The sequence below is a fragment of the Canis aureus genome, chromosome 36 (assembly GCF_053574225.1).
Source record: "Canis aureus isolate CA01 chromosome 36, VMU_Caureus_v.1.0, whole genome shotgun sequence".
In the NCBI taxonomy this organism is placed as follows: domain Eukaryota; kingdom Metazoa; phylum Chordata; class Mammalia; order Carnivora; family Canidae; genus Canis; species Canis aureus.
Window position 1 is genome coordinate 30,323,746 of NC_135646.1, and position 15,651 is coordinate 30,339,396.

At 33.4% G+C, this 15,651-nt stretch overlaps 1 long non-coding RNA gene across 44 annotated transcripts in view; it reads right to left on the minus strand.

The window, feature by feature from the left end:
* LOC144305715 (uncharacterized) overlaps positions 1–15,651 on the minus strand; it is a 161,037-nt gene that overhangs the window by 136,937 nt on the left and 8,449 nt on the right. For 20 of the 44 annotated variants that reach the window (XR_013372738.1, XR_013372741.1, XR_013372737.1 and 17 more), the window contains exons 3-4: positions 13,523–13,596; positions 7,064–7,233 (exon numbers count right to left, since the gene is read on the minus strand). The exons of 2 other annotated variants lie outside the window; for them this stretch is intronic. This is a non-coding gene — a long non-coding RNA (uncharacterized LOC144305715). Of the gene's footprint in view, positions 1–2,348; positions 2,420–7,062; positions 7,234–13,522; positions 13,597–15,651 lie in introns of those variants that run through there. 22 more of the 44 variants (XR_013372766.1, XR_013372765.1, XR_013372767.1 and 19 more) reach the window with 7 other exon arrangements.

The following is a 15,651-nucleotide window of genomic DNA, read 5'->3' on the forward strand; positions in this document are numbered from 1 at the left end:
CGATGTTACAAAACCATCAGTAAAACTGGAGAAAAGGCTTATCAAATATTGTTAGACTACTAACTTTTTAGATATAAAGATAAACGTAAAAAAGAAATCTTAAATTTCCATCAGTATTTTCACAATTGGCAATAACTTTGGTATTGACTTTTATAAGCTGTTTTACATATATTGTAAAAAATAACATTTTAATGTTATAATACAGATTTATTAAATTTTTAAAAATTTTTAAAGCATGAAAACAGTAAAGGACAAAATGTGAAATATTTTAGTTGAGTTAGAAATATATATCCGAAGTCAGGTTTTAAAAAATGATATGTGTGGTATGTGTATATAGGTATGTACTTCCACCCATCCTAGTTGCAGCCACTGAGAAAGCCCAGAATTATTAAAACCATCCCAGTAAACAATGAGTACACCTAAAATACCTGCCACTGGTTTCTATATGTTATTCTAACAAAAAGGAACCAGGAAAAATGGCTGATTTTCAGGGGCATGGAAAATAGAAGATAAGCCTGGGGCATCATAAATGTGAAAAAACAGTGATGTGCTGAAAGAATATAAAAGGATAAATCAGAAGGACACAAAATCAGCTTGAAGGGACTCTTAATGGCTAGATTTAGAACAATTTTAGTGTTGAAAGAGTATGTGTAGTTGACTGTAAGATACTAAATTTAAAAACATTCAAGAAACCATAGTGCCAATCGAAGGGAAAGGAAAATTCTTTGCCACCATAGGAGAGAACGAGCACATGATTTATACAGTGAAAACTGGTAAATGCTCAAGAACTAGATATTCACCTTGTGTTTTTTACTCTAGCTGATGAGCAAAACCTCTACGTCACATCAAAAACAAGTCAGCTAATAAATACAAAAAGAAAAATCCAATTAGAAATTGCCATTCTGCGGGGCAGTCTGGGTGGCTCAGCAGTTCAGTGCCACCTTCAGCCCAGGGCCTGGTCCTGGAGACCTGGGATCAAGTCCCACGTCGGGCTCCCTGCAGGGAGCCTGTTTTGCCCTCTGCATGTCTCTGTCTCTGTCTCTGTCTCTCTCTGTGTCTCTCATGAATAAATAAATAAAATCTTAAAAAAAAAAGAAATTGCCATTCTGCACCCCCCAGAGTAATAACGGACTTAGGAATACTTGCACAATTAGCAGGGCACCTGGGTGGCTCAATCCATTGAGTACCTGGCTATCAATTTTGGCTCAGGTCATGATCTCAAGGTCCTGGAAAGGAGCCCCAGTTTGAACTCATACTCAGTGGGAGTCTACTTGAAATTCTCTCTCTCCCTCTGCCTCTCCCCTCCAACTCACATGTTCTCTGAAAAATAAATAAATACTTTTTTAAAAAAGGAATATATGCACAATACCAAGTATGTTCCCACAGGTTACTTGCTAATTGCAAAGGGAAAGTACATCTTTACAATGAGGAGATCAAGTAGCAAAACAACTTGACCAAATGATCAAACTTAACATCATGGAACAACCTGATATAACATCCTTCTATTATTATGAGATGAAATATCCAGTTATCACCTATGAAGTATTCTTGCCAAAAAGATTTAACCTGAATCTAATCAAATTTAGAAATACAAAGCTTAGCACAAGTAAAACCAAGAGAAAACAATCAGACAAATCCAGGATATGATTCCTTTGTCAACACAATTTTCTTGGTCTCTTGAAAAGGACAAAGCTATTTTAAAAAATGAGAGAATTGTTCAATATGAAATGAGGCTAATACAATAGCCAAGTGCATGAATCAATCTAATTGCATTTGATCTTGTTTACTTTTTTTATTTTTATTTTTTTAAGATTTTATTTATTTATGACAGAGAGAGAGAGAGAGAGAAAGAGAGAGAGGGGCAGAGACACAGGCAGAGGACTGGGAGAGAAGCAGGCTGCATGCAGGGAGCCTGACGTGGGACTCGATCCCGGGTCTCCAGAATCACACCCCAGGCCGAAGGTGGCACCAAACCGCTGGGCCCCGATCTTGTTTATTTTTTTAAATTTAAAGATTTATTTATCAATTTGAGAGACAGCATGCATATGCAAGAAGGGGAGGGGCAGAGGGAGAGAATCTTCAAGAAGACTTCTTGCTCAGCATGGAGCCAGATGCAGGGCTTAATCTCACAACCCATGAGGTCATGACCTGAGTTGAAACCAAGAACCAGGAACTCAACTGACCTAGACACCCAGGCACCCCTTTTTTGAATTTAAAGAAAAAAAAGTTTTAGAACATTTTTGGATTAGGAAAATCTGGATATGGATGGGTATTAGGTGATTTAAGGAATTAATATTAATTTTCTTAAATGTGACATTAGTTTTATTTTTGAAGAAGAATGGTCTTACCTCTAGGAAATGCATTCTTTCAGGAGATCCATCCTGAAGTACGTAGAGAGCAAGTGTTATGATGATTGCATCTTTCAAATAGTTCAGAAGAAAATACAAACATGTGGATAAATATGGCAAATGTTAACAGTTGTAAATCTAGAAAGTGAGTATATGGGGAAACACAGTACTATTCTTTCAGTTTTTCTGTATGTTTAAAAATGTTCATAATAAATTATTTGGAAAAATACAGAATATGAGCAATTGACATTAATAATCGATTAGCAAAATTTTTTTTAAAGTTGGAAAATAAAGTTGAGGAAATTTATAAAATAGAGCATAAAGGCGAAGAGATAGAGAATTACTCATATATATATATATATATACACATCAATCCAAGAAGAGTTTCATAAAACAAATCTAAGAGAATACAGAGGAAATCAACTAAAAATAACTCAAAATATCTCAGAATTAAAAAACATAAATTTAAAATTCAAAAGGTTCAAGGAGTACTCAGCACAGTGATAAAATAAAATCTTCACCAAGACACATTATCATGAAATTCCAGAATAGTTAGGATAACAAAAAGGTATTGCAAGTTTCAAGAGAGAATAAACAAGTCAGATACAAAAAAGATCAAAAGGCTTCATCATATAGCACTACTAGAAGCTACACCCAAAAAATAGTAATGCGTTTAAAGTTCTGTAAGACAATTTTTTCCACACTAGAATCTTATATCCTGCTGCTTATAAGCAATCAGATGTATGTGATTTCAGACATACGAGGTCTAAAAAGCTTTAGATCTCATGTACCATTTCTCAGGAAACTACTGGAGGATATGCCTCACTAAAGTAAGGATAAAACAGGAAAGAGAAAAACACTGGGATTCAGGAAACCAGATTCAACTCAAGAGAGATGTAAAATGAATCCCCAGATGATGGTGGATCACTGGAAAGTGGCTGTGTATGAGGCATAGAGAATGACCAAAGCAGGGTAGAGCAGGTCAGAAGCCTCTACTGAGGTGACTTGAAGAAAATAAAAATGATAGACTACATAATGTGTATAAATGTACTGAGAAGCAAATTAGACAACTGGGCAGATTTGGGGGATAAATGAATGACAGATGTGAAAACCCCAAAGGAAAAAAACACAGAAAATATATTTGATCTTGGAATAGGAAAAGATTCTTTACAAAAACCTGTTATTTGTTAAAGTTGTTAGATTCTACAAGTAGTAATAATAATATTTGCCCTAAAAAAAAAAAAAAGAAAAAAAGAAAGAAAGTATATGGGAGAAAATTAAACCCACCTAAAATTCTATTACTTAGAGAAAACATTCAACAATTATTGAACGCCAACTATATGCCTTGCCCTATTTTAGCATTTGGGATTCTGTAGTGACTAAAATAAATTCCTGTTTTCATAAAGTTTACATTGTGGTGAGTAGAGACAAACCATTAAACATGGATTAGGTCAGTAGTAAAAAGAAAAATAATGTAGGATAAGTAGGATAGAGTAATAAATAAAAAAGGAGGAATGGGCTATGTTTTATAGAATGACTGACTAGGGAAGTCATTTCTGATAAAAGGATATTCCGGCAGGAGGTTCAATTAAGTGAGTCAATAAACAATGTAAATATCTGGAGAAAGAATATTCTAAAAAATAAATAAATTAAAAAAACAACAACAACACACACACAACTGGAAAGACCCTGGGAGAAAGAGCATGGCTGACACTTTGAAGGGACATCAGGGGCCAGTATAATAGCTCCAGGGACAAAATATGGAATCAGAGATAGAATGTTAAAACCAGAGAGATGGAAGTTGGGGGATGGGAGGCATTCATAACATAAATTTTGTAGGGCATGGTAAGAACTCTTGATTTTACTCTAACAAAGCCACTGGAAGTTGTATATAGAGAAATGACTTAACCTCTGTAGTTAAAGGATTGCTCTGAAGCAAAAGTGGAATTAAGAGGTCAGTTAAGAAGCTTTTCAAAAATAATTTCAGTTAGTTAGCAAACAGTGCAATATTAGTTTCAGGTGTACGATATGGTAATTCAATTCCATATACCAGCCAGTCCTCAACACAAGTGCACTTCTTAATCCCCATCACCTATTTAAATCCATCCCCTTGGCCCCCTGCCCTCTGGGAACCATCAATTTCTTTTTCATAATTAGAATCTGTTTCTTGTCTTTTTCTCTTTGCTTATTTTGTTTCTTAAATTCCACATGTGATTGAAATCATATGGTATTTGTTGTTCTTGGACTTGTTTTGCTTAGCATTATACTCTCTAGCTCCATCCATGTCCTTGCAAATGGAAAGATTTCATCCTTTTTAAGGCTGAATAATATTCATTGTATATATACATTACTTCTTTATCCATTCATCCATCAATGGACACCTGGGCTGCTTCCAGATCTTGACTATTATGAATCACACTGCTATAAACAAAGGGGTGTACGTATCCTTTTGGATTAGTGTTTTTGTATTCTCTGGGTAAATATGTAGTAGTGGAACTACTGGATTATATGGTATATCTATTTTTAACTTTTTGAGGAACCACCATACTGTTTTCCACAGTGGCTGTACCAGTTTGCATTTCTGGTGAGGAGACCTGGGGGTATATGAAGAACCTTCCAGAGAGACCCTGAATTGTACCAGATGGCTGCAGAAGGGATGCTTTTCTCAAACTTCTACTCAGCCAACCCCCTCTGCTCGCCATCACAGGCAGCTCAGCTCACTGGACATCTACACCATCAATGGGCACTCCAGAAACGCCTACACACCACAGATTGTGTGTGGCATCTCGGATGAGGAGCACGTCCTCCCTGAGCTGCTGAAGGGGGCTTTTATATCAGCAAGATTGTGGGCAAATGGCATCTGGGCATGGATTCGATGAGTGGTTTGGATCTCCCAACTGTCACTTTGGACCTTATGACAACAGGGCCAGGCCCAACATTCCTGTGTATAGGGACTGGGAGACGGTGGGCAGATATTATGAGGAATTTCCAATTAACTTGAAGACTGGAGAAGCCAACCTCACCCAGATGTACTTACTTGCAGGAAGCCCTGGATTTCATTAAGCAGCAGCATGCATCCTTCTTTGCCCCTGTTCATGCTCCTAAACACCTACAGTGAAGGAGTGTTTCTTTTTCTCCATATCCTTGCTGACACCTGTTGTTTCTTATGTTGATTTCAGCCATTCTGACACGTGTAAGGTGAAATTTCATAGTAGTTTTGTTTTCTTTTTTTTTTTAATTTTTTATTTATTTATGATAGTCACACACAGAGAGAGAGGCAGAGACACAGGCAGAGGGAGAAGTAGGCTCCATGCACCGGGAGCCTGATGTGGGATTCGATCCCGGGTCTCCAGGATCGCGCCCTGGGCCAAAGGCAGGCGCCAAACGGCTGCGCCACCCAGGGATCCCTTCATAGTAGTTTTGATTTGCATTTCCCTGATGGTAAGTGATACACATCTCTTAATTTGTTGGTTAGCCATCTGTATGTCTTCTTTGGGAAAATGTCTATTCACGTCTTTTGCCCATTTTAATGGGATTATTTGGGATTTTTTGGGGGGTGTTAGGTCATATAAGTTCTTCATATATTCTGGAAACTAACCCCTTATAGGAGAGGTCATTTGCAAATATCCTCTCCCATTCAGTAGGTCATCTTTTAGTTTTGTTGTTTCCTTTGCTGTGCAGAAGATTTTTACTGTGATATAGTTCAAATAGTTTATTTTTGCTTTTGTTGCTTTGTCTCTGGAGAGAGATCTAGAAAACTATTGCTTCAGCCAATGTCAGATAAATTACAGCCTGTGTTCTTTTTTAGGATTTTTATGGTTTCAGGTCTCATATTTTAGGTCCTTCATCCATTTTAATTTTATTTTTGTGTGTGGTATAAGAAAATGGTCCCATTTCATTCTTTTGCATGTAGTTGCCCTGTTTTCCCAACACCATTTATTGGAGACTGTCTTTTTCCCATTGGATATTCTTGCCTCCTTTGTCAAAGATTAACTGACTATGTAAAATGGGTTTATTTCTGGACTTCCTATTCTGTTCCATTAATCTATGTGCCTATTTCTGTGCCAGTACCATTTTGATCACTACAGATTTATAGTATATCTTGAAACCCAGAGTTGTGGTTGCCTCCAGCTTTGCTTTTCTTTTTCAAGACTGCTTTGGCTATTCTGGGTCTTTTGTGGTTTATACAAATTTTAGAATTGTTTGTTCTAGTTCTGTGAAAAATGCTGTTGGTATTTTGATAGGGATTGCACTGAATGTGTAGATTGCTTTGTATACAGTATAGACATTTTAACAATTTCAGTCTCGGGCAGCCCGGGTGGCTCAGTGGTTTAGCGCCGCCCTCAGCCCAGGGCCTGATCCTGGAGACCTGGGATTGAGTCCCATGTCGGGGTCCCTGCATGGAGCTGCTTCTCCCTCTGCCTGTGTCTCTGCCTCTCTCTCTCTCTCTCTGTATGTGTGCCTCCCATGAATGAATAAAAAAAATTTTTTTTAGTCTCTGAGCATGGAATGTCTTTTCATTTCCTTGTATCATCTTCAGTTTCTCTCATTAATGCTTTATAGTTTACAGAGAATAGGTCTTTTATCTCTTTGGTTAGGTTTATTCCTAGATGTCTTATTATTTTTGGTGCAACTATAAATGTGATTGTTTTCTTAATTTCTCTTTCAGCTGCTTCATTATTGGATGCATAGAAATGTAACAGAAGGGTATCTACCTGGGTGGCTCAGTCAGTGGACTGACTCTTGGTTTTGGCTTAGGCCATGATCTCAGGGTTATGAGTTTGAGCCCTATGAGGGGCTCCACATTCAGCGTGGAATCCACTTGTGATTCTTTTCTCCTCTGCTCCTTTTCTCTTCTGCTCCTCCCCTTGCCCTGGCTCAGGCTCTAAAAAATAAAAAAATAAATAAATAAAATCTTACAGAAAAAAAAAAGAAATGCAACAAATTTCTGTACATTGATTTTGTATCCTGCGACTTTACGGATTTTTTTTCTCAGTTTTTTGGTGGTCTTTTGAGTTTTCTATATATTGCATTATATCATCTACAAGTAGTTAAAGTTTTACTTCTTTCTTACCAACCCGGATGACTTTTATTTCTTTTAGTTGTCTGATTGCTGTGGCTAGGACTTTTAGTACTATGCTCAATAAAAGTGGTGAGAGTGGACATCCTTGTCTTGCTCCTGACATTAGGGGAAAAGCTGTTTTTCCTCATTAAGGATGATGTTAGCTGTAGGCTTTTCATGTCTGGCCTTATCTTGAGGTATATTTCCTTTGAACCTACTTTGTTGAGGATTTTTATCATTAATGGATGTTGTAATACTTGTCAAATGTTTTTCTGCTTCCATAGAAATGATCATATAGTTCTTATCCTTCCTCTTATTGATGTGATGTATCACACTGATTGATTTGAGAATACTGAATCACCATTACAACCCAGGAATAAATCCCATTTGATCCTGGTCCATGATTTTTTTTTAAATGTATTGCTGGACCTGGTTTGCTAGTATTTTGTTGAGGATTTTTAGATCTATATTCATCAGGGATATATTGGCCTATAGTTCTCTCTCTTTCTTTTTGTGGTGTCTTTATCTGGTTCTGTATCAGGTAATGCTGGCCTCACAAAATGAATATGGAAGCCTTCCTTCCTTTTCTATTTCTTGGAATAGGTTGAAAAGAATAAGTATTAACTCTTCCTTAAATGCTTGATAGGACAGCCTGTGAAGTCATCTGGTCCTGGACTTTGGTGTCAGAAATTTTTTAGTACTGATTCATTTTGGTTATTTGTCTCTTCAAATTTTTAATTTCTGCCTGTTTTGGTTTTTGGTTGTTTATATGTTTCTAGAAATGTATCCATTTCTTCTAGGTTGTCCAACTTGTTGACATAATTTTTCCATAATATTCTCTGAAAATTGTATTTGTTATCCTGGTCATTGTTCCTCCTCTCCCATTTGCGATTTTATTTGACTCCTTTACTTTTTTTTCTTGATAAGTCTGGCTAGGGGTGATCAATTTTATTGAGTTTTTCAAAGAATCAGCTAGTGGTTTCACTGATCTGTTCTACTGTTTTTTTAGTTTCTATGTCATTTATTTATGTTCTCATCTTTATTATTTCCTTCCTTTTGCTGGTTCGGGATTCTGTTTGTTTTTCTTTTTCTGGTCTCTTTAGGTGAAAAGTTAGGTTGCTTATTTGAGATTTTTCTTGCTTTTAGGCCTGTATTGCTATAAACTTCCCTTTTGTTATATCCCAGTGATTTGGGGCCATTGTGTTTTCATTTTCACTTGTTTACATGTACTTCTTATTTCTCCTTTTATTTCCTGGTTGATCCATTTATTGTTTAGTAGTATAGTATGTAACTTCCATGTATTTGAGGTCTTTTCATATTTTGCTTGTGGTTTACTTCTAGTTTCAGTGTCATGGTCAGAAAAGATGTGTGGTATGACTTCGATCTTCTTAAATTTGTTGAGGCTTATTTTGTGGGCTAATATGAGATCTATTTTGGAGAATGTTCCATGTGCACTTGTAAAGAATGTGAATTCTGCTGTTTTAGGATGGAATGTTCTGAATATATCTGTTAAATCCATCTGTTCCAGTGTGTCATTCAAAGCCGTTTTTTCCTTGTTGATTTTTGTTTAGACGATCTCTCCATTATGTAAGTGGGGTGTTAAAGTCCTCTACTATTATTGTATTATTATTGATTAGTTCCTTTGTATTTGTTATTAACTATTTGATGTATTTGAGTGCTCCTATAGGAAGCTTTTTAAATAACCTAGGTGAAAGATGATGGCAGCTATTAAGACTTTACTGTAATTCCCTCTAGTCTTTTCTTGTGCATTTTAGTGTATGTATAATTAATGTAATTGGGATTAAAAGATGTGCACAGTGCAGTACCATGCTTATACATAAAATTAAAATCTTTCATGTAATTTAAAATCTTCATAAAAGGTAAAAATTCTGGATCTAACAAATATTTTTCTTGGTTTCTTATATATTTTTTTTTTTTTTGGTTTCTTATATTCTTGTAAGCTTATTTAAATGTTAAACGATATATAGAAACTCTGAATAAAAAATTTGAAAAAATTATAACTGAAATGGTCAGAAATAAAGAAATGTTTAAACAGATCATCTTTACATGCTGAAATACTGTATAGCTATTAAAAACAACACCTAAAATTATTTTTAACACATGAGATAATGCTTATATAATGGAACAAACAAAAAAAAGAATAAGATTATATATACCAAATATTCTCATCTATGTAAAATATATATAAAAAACACTGGAAGGAAATATATAAAAATATTATTTCTGGATGGTGAGATTATAGGTATTTTTCTGTTGTATTCTGCACTCTTCAAATTTTCTATAGCATTTATTTTATAATTTAAAAAAGTTTCATACTAACAAAGTTAAACACATAGAATGAAAGATTTGAATTCAAATATCTTATATGATACTAATCAGCTTCTTAGTCTTTTAGATGTCCATTTTCTCACTTTGAAAATGAAGATAATAGTTTTATCTTCAAGGAATGACTCTGAAAATTATATGCATGAGTTATGCTCTCAACTCAGCATAATTCCTAACATATTCAACACTTAATATTTTAAACAAATATGAAAATATGATGGTCTGAGAATTCATATTTCAAGTAAAATGCAAACTCTCTTATGAAGACCTATTTCAAAAAAAAGTGAAAAATTTCATTTGCTCTTTCACTCTGTTCCCTCTTATCTACAATCCAACTGAAATTGGAGAAAAATAGATCACTCTAAAATTAATATAAAAGGAAAACCAAATTGCTACCTTCTTTCCTTGGGGGCAACTGTGTATCTAAAGTCCCCCCTAATACTGGAAAGAAATTTTCAAATTTTGCTGTAAAAAACTCTCTTACTAAATATAAATGCTAGAGAGGGATCATTTAAACACCCATTTGTTCAAAAAGATGCTGTATGAAAAGTGATTAAAGCACAATTTCCCATAGCTGATGAGAGCTTGAAAGTTTATATATAGTACTGACTCAATTTAACAAATAATTATCAACTGACTATAGATTGGTATGGAAGCATTTTTTAAAATTAAAAAAAATTTTAAGATTTTATTTGACAGAGCGAAAGAGAGAGAGAGCATAAGCAGGGAGAGCAGCAGAGGAAGAGGGTGAAGCAGGCTCTCCACTGAGCAGGGAGCCCAATGTGGGGCTAGATCCAGGGACGCTGGGATCATGACCTGAGCCAAAGGCATATGCTTAGCTAGCTGTCTGTGCCACCAGGGCACTCCTGGAAGCACTTTTAAGATAATAAATACATAAACTTTTAATAGTGGCCAAGAATTCAAAGTAATTGTAGACTTTAGACATTGAAAACAAAAGATAAGAATTTCCTTTAACTACGGGAATCTAAAATTACCTTATCTGCTACAGATTTTTTTCCCCATAATGATGAATTTCAGATTTTGCTGTGTGGGGGCAGTTAGGGAAATGGTGAATATCAGTTGCATGCTAACTATGTAATTCTCACTATATCCTTTATTCATTTAGCCCGAGGTAAACATCCTCATTATCATACTTTTAAAATAAAATAATAAAGTTAAAAATATTTCTATAAGCAGCCTCATACAAATGGAAATCTGAGACACTGTGTACTTGCAAATAAACCATTAACTTCCTAGGAAATACAACTGCAGCTGTCCCTAGCTTCAAAAGACTAAAAATCCAGATTTAGAGGAAAAATAAATTATAAAATAACTGTATTACACAATGTATCTCACTCTTACCAAACACTTTATCAAATTTTCTTTTAGGTGGGAACTTCCATCCTGAATTTAAGTATTTATTTGTAAATCTTACTAACTGGTGATAGAGTTTTAAAATCAGAGAGGCCTACTTAACCTCAATCCTTCTCTTTTGGATAAAAAAGTGACAGAGATACATAAGTGCAGATTTTGGTACCAATAAATGAAAAAAACCTTTATGGTGCTTTGATGTCTATGATCTTGTTTCATCTGAATAATTCTATCAGACGATAGCAGTATTCTTTTCCCCATTTTTTAAGTGAACACTTGAGGTTCAAAGAAGATAAACGAATTCCCAAAGGTCACCGAACTAGGAAGTACCAAAGCCATAATTTGAACATGGGTCTTTTCACTCTAAACAGTATTTTTGTGTAGTATACAAAATCATCTGTTCTGTGCCACATTTTCTCTCAAGGTAGGTTGTATAAATATAAGGATTAGAGGCCAAAGTCCACTGATGTTAATAACTGCACAACCATTTATAAAACCATTCCTTATTTTCAAATATCTTTTTCCCAAAGTGACTTTAAAAAACAGGTTCTCTCCTCAACATAGCCAAGATGACTCATTAGGAAATTGTGTTTGCATTTCAATTAAGGAACCCAGTTAGGTCATCTTTTCCCATTCTGTGTTAACAGCTTTAATGTAGTCACAGATGACTAAAAGAAACAAATATTTTGTCCTTATAAAAAGTATAATTTTAACCATAATTCTGTAAGCAACTCTGTAGAATATCAGCATGGTGGAAAGAGATATGAACCAAGAGTAAAGAGATCTGCCAAGGACAAACCATAAACAGGCTGTGCTTTATCGGCAAAATACTAATGACCTATGGTATTTCTGTGAGAATTACATCAACATGTATATCATGGCAATTTGTAAGGTAGCAAGCACTATATAAATGTAAGACAACAGAATTATTGATTTGCTCATGTATTTCCTAATGTAGATACTAATCACTATTCAATCAAAATATATAAACTTATGTTAAGCTATAGAAGTTACTAAGAATTATACATAAATCAAAGAAAGCAAATTTTGAATACTTTTTTCACTCCTACCTATTGCTTCTATAAAATTTTTACATATGAAGAATGACTATAAAACGCTAAGTTTACTTTGTACAAATCATACACATAATCAGTTTCATTACTTATCATCTGAAGTGTATCTTTATAGGCAATGTGTCATCTCTTTTCCCAATATAGAATACTCTAACAATTTGAATTAATCTAATGTTTACATGTAAAAGTCATTCAAATATTTACTGACTCTAAAGGTATAATGGACTAATGTTAACTATTAATTCTTAAAGAACTAAAATATAATGAATGCAATACACTTAATACAAACTATAATAAAAAAATTAAATGATAAAAACTTCTCTTCATATTCTTCCTTTGCTCTAAGAATTATCTTTATGTATATGAATTATTGTGCAGTATTTTAATAGTAATTCAGCTAAGGCTAGTGGTTAGGAAATTAATTTATAAATGTGTTTATCATAAGTTAATACATGCAATCATATTATTTACCATATTATTCATATTATTTTGGATTAATTTTATCAGCCTACATAATCTACTACAATAATTAAAATTAAGCCTAGTAACATATTCAGTATTAAAGTTTTTATATCTTTCAAGGAAAACTGTGCAGTAGAATATATAGTTATATAAGGTTTACAGCTATCTTGCTCAACTTTTACTTGTTGATCCTCCATTTATAAATGTTTCCAATTTTTCTTATAATTCAGATTCTTAAAAAACTTATTTAATAGTATCTTCTAAAAAAAAAAAAAATAGTATCTTCTAATATCTATCCTGTTAAACCATACTACTTCCTCCCTTCCCCATCTCCCAAATGTTAGTTTCTTTCTCTTCAGTTTCTCTCATTATCTCCTTAAGAGATAATTAACAAAGAGTCATTTTTAATTTAATGTAAAAACAAGGAAAAGGGAAGAAAATACATGCTGCCAAGATATTCAGGAAAATTGATAGCTTTCCTATTACTAGTCTTCCCTATTAACTAAATTCAAACAAAAATTTGAGGTCATGAAAAAAAAAGACAGCAAAAGAAAAAAAAAACCCACTGAAGTATGGAGTTTTTCATGACTGACTAGAAAAGGATAATTCTGATACCTATTACTTACAGAAAGTGTTTATGCCTATACATGTTTACTTTAAGAGCATATTTATAAGCACCCATGCAATACTTTTAATAGTGACAGTACATACCAGTTGACATATTGAATACAAAGCTTTAAGGAAAAAATAAAAGAAAAAGCTCTATGAGAAATTTCTAACTATGTGACTATCATATAGAAATATTTCAGATTCTTGCATTATAAAAAAAGACTTTTTAGATTAGAAAAGCAAGGAATTACCAAGAATTTCCCGGTGATTTTCTGAATTCTTCATTTGTAATTATACCAAACTTCTTAATTTTTATATTAAGCCTCTGAAAATGAATAAAATTATTTTATAAGTTTAAGAAACTGTAGTAACGTTGGAAATAAAACATAACTAAAGATGACAATATATGTAGTAATAATTCTCAGGGAAAAAGAAAAGATAAAATAATTAAGAACAACATTCAGACATCAAATGTCTATATAATTTGTGAAGAATAAAGAGTAAAGAAAGATAAGATTTGTAACAGATGATAATATAATCTCCTAGGCTTCAAAGAAACATAAAGATGGAAAGGTTGCTCTATCAGATACTAAGATTTCTTATATAGCAGTAATTATAAAAAATTTGGTTCTGATAAAAAATAGAGTCAACAATGTTAATAACAAAAATTAACAATAATTAATTTATTGGGCATATAGTATGAGTCAGTATGTTAAATGGTATATGTATTTTATTCATATTTACATTTGACTCATATTTAGCTCTTGCAAAAAATATTATTAGATAAAGAAAAGTGCAGAGGTTAAGGAATTTAGTCAAGAGTATAGAGCTAACATGCTTGAATGCATAGTAACTTAGCAGATGATCAAGATAGCATTTCAGGTAAACATGGATTATTTATTAAGTTTGAGAGACAACTGGCTAACATTTTAGAAAAAAGTAGATATCCATATCACTTTTCATACCAAATAAATTTTCATAGTTAAAGATTTTCATTAAAATGTAAAAGTATCAGGGGGCTCCTGGGTGGCTCAGTGGGTTAAGCATCTGACTTTTGCTCAAGGTGCTGCTCTCAAGGTCTAGGATCTAGCCCTGCATCTGGGTCCCTGCTCAGCAGGGAGTCTGCTTGTCCCTCTCCCTCTGCCCCTCCCCTGCTTGTGTTTTCTCTCAAATAAATATAATCTTAAAAATATAATTTTTAAGTGTCAGAAGAAAGTAATAACAATTTATATAATTTTGAATTGTGATTATTTGCATTAGGATATCAAGAAAAAAAAAAACTACCCCTAAAAAGGCCTCTAATATATTTGGTTACATAAAATCCAAAACATCTACATGGTAAAACACACCACCACCAAGTTAAATACACCTAATAAACTAGTAATATTGTTTTCAACATGTAGAACAAAGTTTTACTCTCTCCAACATAGGAGTTTCACAAATAATAAAACTACTGATACTCTAAATAGAAAAAAAAAACTGGTGAAAAAACAGAATAGGGTATTTACAAGAGAAGAAACAGAATGCTCAATTAACATATGAAAATATTTTCAACTTTACTAGTAATCAATAAAATGCATACTAAAATAATAGGAAGGTATTTTGCTTGCCTGATGAGCAAAGATAACTGGTACTGGCAAAGGTGTGATAAAATCTCCACTGACAATTATTCCTGATATGAGAGTTAACTACTACCATCTTTTATGGGAGTAAATGTGGTGATATATAAAATATCTTTTTGAAAAAGTCATATTCTTAGAGGTAAAAATTTCACATCTTATGAATTTATCCTAAGCAAATAAACTAACAGGCATACATTTTTGTAAAAATGTTTGTGGGCTACATTGTTTATAATGTAGAGAAATAACTGGAAGGAAGCAAACAAAAATCCAACTCAATACTGCTTAAATAAGTTCAAGCAAATCCATATGATACACTAGGCTATGATTAAGATGGTGAGACAAATCTATATATACTGATATGAAAATGTGTTCATGATTACTGGTAAGTAAAGGAAGACATAGACTACCATGTTTAATACTATCCTACTTTCATGAATACTGTATATGTACACAGAAAATAAAAAGACTAAAAAAACAGAAATGAGGTCTGGTAGGAATTTAGATAAACTTTTCCCTTGTTTTGAATTTCCACTTCATCTAAAATAAATAGCAATCCAAATAAATTAATCTAAAAAACAAATAGGAGGTTAAAAAGTATAGAAGCAAATACAAATAATGCTTTTATGATAATAGGTTAGAAAGGAGAGAGAATGAAGGTGATAGCCAAGAGGGTAATAAATGAATAAAAAAGACTGTAGACACACGTATAACAGGGATGAGAAAGGGTAATAGTCAAAGGAAAACACACACAGCTTGGA